Below are 6,196 nucleotides of genomic sequence, written 5' to 3'. Positions count from 1 at the left end.
ACTGACCAACACAGTGAAGCCCTGTCTCTACTAAAACTACAAAAATTAGCCAGGTGTGGTGGCATGTGCCTGTGGTTCCAGTTACTCACGAGGCTAAGACAGGAGCATCGCTTGAACTCGGGAGGTGGAGGTTGCAGTGAGCTGAGATCACACCACTGCACTCCAGCCTGGGAGACAGAGTAAGACTCTGTCTCAAAAAAAAAAAAGAAAAAAAAAGGAGTTTACAAGTTGCCCTCCATGGCATTCCTCCTCCCTACCTGGTTCCAGAGTTCCGCTGTAACCACAGCACCTGTCCACCTACAGGTCACTCATGCTGAAAAGTCTGCATGTGGTTTTGCTTCATGTGCATCCTCTTTCAAAGCCCCAAACATGCTTCTCATCTACTGTGTGTGATGTGTTCACTTTGTGGAGTTAGCCCCAGTGTGCAGCTCCACGTGATAAATGATCCAATCGCAGGCTAGTTAGCAGGTTCAAATAGCCAATGACCTATACATTTTTTCCAGCTTGTTCTAGCTTCAGACAAATGAGGATACCACCATCACTATCATCACCTTCAAAGAAAAAAAAAAACACTTTGGCTCTAGGTCAACTATGAACCTAAAAATTCACTTAAAATTCACTGAAGAAGCACTTGAAGAATGTAGATCTATGACTGGGGGATAGGCCTGAATAAAACAATATAATATTTTTTAGAACTCAAAAGACAAGAGGGGGTGCAGAGACGGGGTGCAGTGGTTCACACCTATAATCCCAGCACTTTGGGAGGCCGAGGCGGGTGGATCACTTGGCGTCAAGAGTTCGAGACCAAACTGGCCAACATGGTGAAGCCCCGTCTCTACTAAAAACATAAAGATTAAGTGGGCGTGGTGTCGTGCACATATAATTCCAGCTATTCGGTGGATCACTGGATGTCAGGAGTTCGAGACCAGCCTGGCCAACATGGTGAAACCCTGTCTCTACTAAAAATACAAAAATTAAGCAGGAGTGGTGGCCACTGTCATTCCAGCTACTCAGGAGACTAAGGCACGAGAACCCCTTGAACTCAGGAGGCGGAGGTTGCAGTGAGTCAAGATCGAGTCACTACACTCTGGCCTTGGCAACAGTCTCAAAAATTAAATAAAATATAGGGAGTGTCAGTTCATCTGGGCTGCTATGCTAAAACATCTTAGAAACAACAGAAGTTTATTGCTCAGAGTTCGGAGGCTGGGAAATCAGGGCACCGTCAGATTGAGTTTCTACTGAGGGCTTGCTCCATGCTTCACACATGGCAACTTTTTGCTGTATCCTCACGTGATGGAAGGGGGCAGGGAGGGTCCTTCCACCTCTTTTCGAAGGACACTGACCCCAGTCATGAGGGTGGAGTCCCCATGACTTACTTCCCAAAAGCCCATCTCAAGATTATCACATTGGATGCTAAGTTCCAACATATGAATTTGGAGGGTGAAAGGGCACGAACATTCAGACCATAATGGGAGGTAATACTCAGTAGCAGCCCTAAGGAAACGTATTATCCACAATGTGGAATTTTGTTATTGATAAGAACAATAACAATAATTATCAGGCACCTGCTGTAGTACGCCTGTGGCTGTCTCAGTAACATGCCCTCTTCAAGGCATGAAGTTTGGAAAGGATTAACCTGCCCCCCGCCAGATGAAGGTGTGAACCCTGATTAGTTCAAGCAGATCAGTTATTTCATACCCTTGGCAACAATGATTGGCCCAAGGATAGGAACCCAATGCAGACCTGAGCCAATCAGCACTTAACATTTCACAGCCACTGGTTCAGGGAAGGACAGCACCTGACCAAGTAGAGCCTAATCAGAAGGAAGCCCAGGATTTTCAATCCATGGTGGAAGGAGAGATAGCCTCTCTTCCTGACACTGACAAGGATGCATGTCTTCCTGCATTCATCTCACAAAGAGGAGAAGCTGTGGTCAACATCTCAGAGGGCCTTGGTACAGTCATTGGGCAACTAGGATAAAACAGCCCTGAAGCCTGCCTTCTGAATTTCCAGCGACATGAAGCAATCAATTCCCTTGTTATTGAAGCTGATGTGTGCTGGACTTTTTGCTGCTTGCTGACTGATGTTACCCACTGTGTGTCAAGCAATGTATTAGGGGTTTTTCACACTGTTTTTTTTTTTTTTTTGGATACAGTCTGACTCTGTAGCCCAGGCTGGATTGCAGTGGCGCGATCTCGGCTTCACTGCAAACCTCTACCTCCCAGATTCAAGTGATTCTCCTGCCTCAGCCTCTCGAGTAGCTGGGATTACAGGCATGCTACCATGCCAGGCTAATTTTTGTATTTTAGTAGATATAGGGTTTTGCCATGGACAGGCTGGTCTCGAACTTCTGGCCTCAAGCGATCCACCCACCTCGGCCTCCCAAAGTGCTGGGATTATAGACGTGAGCCACCGCGCCTGGCCGGTTTTCATGCATTCTGTCTCACTTAATCTTCACTACAGTCCAGTGGTGGAGGTTTTATCATCCCCTTTTTACAAATGAAGAAACTGAGGCTGAGAGAGGTCAAGTGTTCTATACAAGTTCAAACTGCTGGTAAGTGGTGGAGCTGGGATACGACTCAGGTCTGTCCAGTCCCACGGCCTCTGCACCCCACCATCATGCCCCATGGGCTTCTGCTGTAAAACATGTGGACACAGCTTTGGGGAGATTCCACCTCTGCAGTAATTCTACAGATAACCCCCAGGAGAGATTGTTCTTGTTGTTATACAAGCTGCTGTATTTCTTTTCTTTCCTTTTTTTTTTTATTTTATTATTATTATTATTTTTTGACATGGAGTCTCGCTCTGTTGCCAGGCTGGAGTGCAGTGGCGCGATCTCGGCTCAGTGCAACCTCCGCCTCCCGAGTTCAAGCGATTCTCCTGCCTCAGCTTCCTGAGTAGTTGGGATTACAGGCACGTGCCACCACACCCAGCTAATTTTTGTTTTTTTAGTAGAGACAGGATTTCACCATGTTGGCCAGGATAGTCTCGATCTCTTGACCTCGTGATCCACCCACCTCGGCCTCCCAAAGTGCTGGGATTACAGGTGTGAGCCGCCATGCGCCGGTCTAAGTTGCTATATTTCATATGCACATCCTGTTTCAGCAGCTGGGTATTTCCTGCAATTGTTGATGAATCACTATCAAAACATAGTCATAATCCCTCATTGCAGAAAGCACTGCATAAAGATCTCAAATAATTCTTGTTGGTAGTAGAAGTTAACACTGAGATCCCAAAAGTCACTATCTGTCTAATATAAACTTAGTAATCTTAATGATAAATCTGTTATATAAGTCACTTAGCCTGGGCAATATAGTGAGAAAATTTTTTAAATTAGGTGGGCATGGTGGCGCGTGCCTGTAGTGCCGGGAAAATCGCTTGAGCCCAAGAGCTTGAGATTGCAGTGATCTATGATTGTGCCACTGCACTCCACCTGGGTGATAGAGTGAGACTCTGTCTCTAAAAAGAACAAACCAGGTCGGGCGCGGTGGCTCACGCCTGTAATCCCAGCACTTTGGGAGGCTGAGGCGGGTGGATCACCTGAGGTCGGGAGTTTGAGACCAGCCTGTCCAACATGGTGAAACCCTGTCTCTACAAAAATACAAAAATTAGCCAGGCATGATGGCACATGCCAGTAATCCCAGCTACTCGGGAGGCTGAGGCAGGAGAATCACTTGAACGCTGGGGTAGATGTTGCAGTGAGTCGAGATTGCACCACTACACTCCAGCCTGGGGGACAGAACAAGATTCAGCCTCAAAACAAAAAAATAAATTGTTTTCCCATTTCCATTGCAAAATACACACATGTATGTATAATTCTTTAAATAATGTTCAAGGAGTTTTTCAGCTTGAACAGAAAATAAAAGGCTTCCGAAGACATTGATCTAAATCTTATGTCTGGGGTAAAGAATCCAGCAACATCCCTGCTTCCAGCTCCTGCTGGGAGATTCACCACAATTCACGATGCCCAAACCCTATTTCAGGCATTTTTACCTGGTCCAAAGTGCCCTACATGTTTAACTCAAATCTGTATCCCTATAAGAAATAGGCTCCGGAGTTGGACAGACCCAAGTTTCCAAGTACAAATTATTATTCCTCCAGTTCCTACTGGGTGACCTTGGACTGTTGTCAGTCTCCCTGGCTGTAAAAATAGAGATGATTATACCTGTCTCAGATCATTAATATAAGGCTTAAAAGAGATGCTGTATACAAAGTGCACAGCAACTGTACCTGGCACAGGGAGGAAGCCTCAAATAGTAGCTACTGTTGACTATTTTGGAGCACGCCCCTGAGTCTATTAAGCAGGGTTGCCAGATTTACCAAGTAAAAAAGCAGCATATCCAGTGAAATCTGAATTTCAGATAAAAACCATGCAATATTTGGGACATACTTATACTGAAATATTATTCACTGATCATCTGAAATTCAAATTTCACTGGACATCTTGTACTTGACCTGGCAACCCTACTATTTAGCCAGTGGGACCATCAAGGTTGAATTGGGGATAGGACAGTGGGGAGTGAATGGTGGGGTCAGGGCAGGGAGAATATAGAGAAACCAGGGATGTGGCACCAACCCACAGACCTGGTGCAGAGACGCTTACCTGGGAGCATCTGTTGCCTGCTGTGGAACAGGCTCCGGGTGCTTAAATGGACACCCAGCTATATGGAGAAGAACCTGGTCATAGTGGTTCATTTCCTCTCCCTTTGCAGACTTTTATTCTTGTAAAAAATCAGCTTTGGCTGGGTGCAGTGGCTCACACCTGTAATTCCAACACTTGAGGAGGCCGAGACAGGTGAATCACTTGAGCCTGGGCACTTGAGGTGAATCACTTGAGACCAGCCTGGGCAACACAGTGAAACTCCATCTTTACAAAAAATACAAAAATTAACTAGGCATGGTGGCATATGTCTGTAGTCCCAGCGACTTGGGAGACTGAGGTGAAAGGATCACCCGAGACTGGGAGGTTGAGACTACAGTAAGCCATGATCGTGCCGCTGCACTCCAGCCAGAGAGACAGAGTGAGAGCCTATATATTAAAAAATAAACTAAAAATCAACCTGAGTAACCACAACTTGCGTTGGATCACTGTATAATTCACTATTTATTACTCTTGTATTAAAGAGTTCTACCTTTTCCATACTTTCTCATTTAACCTTTCAAATATATATTGGGCATGTATGTTGCCTCACCTGCAGGAATATTGGTGGATATAAATTGAGGCTAAAATAAGACCTCATTTTCAAAAATCTCATTGTCTCGTGCCATGGTCTCCAATGACTTTTATTATTTGTTCCATCAGTGAAAAAAATTGAGCAGATATCCCCCATACGTAAATTTGTTTATGTATTAATCATACATATAAAGCCTATAATATATAATAGTAATCCAATGTATGTGTGTATATATACACATATATTAAAATATAAGTATACTAACATATTTAAGTATTACATAATATACAAATATAAAAATATACAAATATAAAAATAAAATGCATTGAAATGGAGGAGATAAACAATATAAATAGAATTTATAAAATCCCCCCCACGATGAATCCTCTTGCATTTACACCCTGGTAACCTCGAGCTCCAGTTTGGAAGCCACTGGGCTAATGGATGAGAAAGACCTGGAGCAAACACGGTGCACACGATGTGATAAGTACTGTCCCTGGGAGGTTAAAAGAGCACAGAGAGGGAGCGAGGAGGTCTGCTGGGGAGGAGAGGGAAGGCTACACAGGGTGGTGACCTCTGGGTGAAACTTGAAGGATGAGCAAGACTTTTGCAAGACTTGGGGACAAAAGGTGGTTTTCAGGCAAAGAATATAGCCTTTTCAAAAACACATTAGCATGGAAGAAGATAACATACCCAGAGAACCCACAAAAAATCAGTATGATTTAAGCACATAGGCCGGGCGCGGTGGCTCACGCCTGTAATCCCAGCACTTTGGGAGGCCGAGGCGGGCGGATCACGAGGTCAGGAGATCAAGACCATCTTGGCTAACCCTGTGAAACCCCATCTCTACTAAAAATACAAAAAATTAGCCGGGCATAGTGGTGGGCGCCTGTAGTCCCAGCTACTCGGGAGGCTGAGGCAGGAGAATGGCGTGAATCCAGGAGGCGGAGTTTGCAGTGAGCCGAGATCGCGCCACTGCACTCCAGCCTGGGTGACAGAGCGAGACTCCGTCTCAAAAAAAA

The sequence above is a fragment of the Mandrillus leucophaeus genome, unplaced genomic scaffold (assembly GCF_000951045.1).
Source record: "Mandrillus leucophaeus isolate KB7577 unplaced genomic scaffold, Mleu.le_1.0 Scaffold766, whole genome shotgun sequence".
Lineage (NCBI taxonomy): Eukaryota > Metazoa > Chordata > Mammalia > Primates > Cercopithecidae > Mandrillus > Mandrillus leucophaeus.
The sequence above is the reverse complement of the archived record's forward strand: the minus strand, read 5'-3'. Positions refer to the sequence as shown.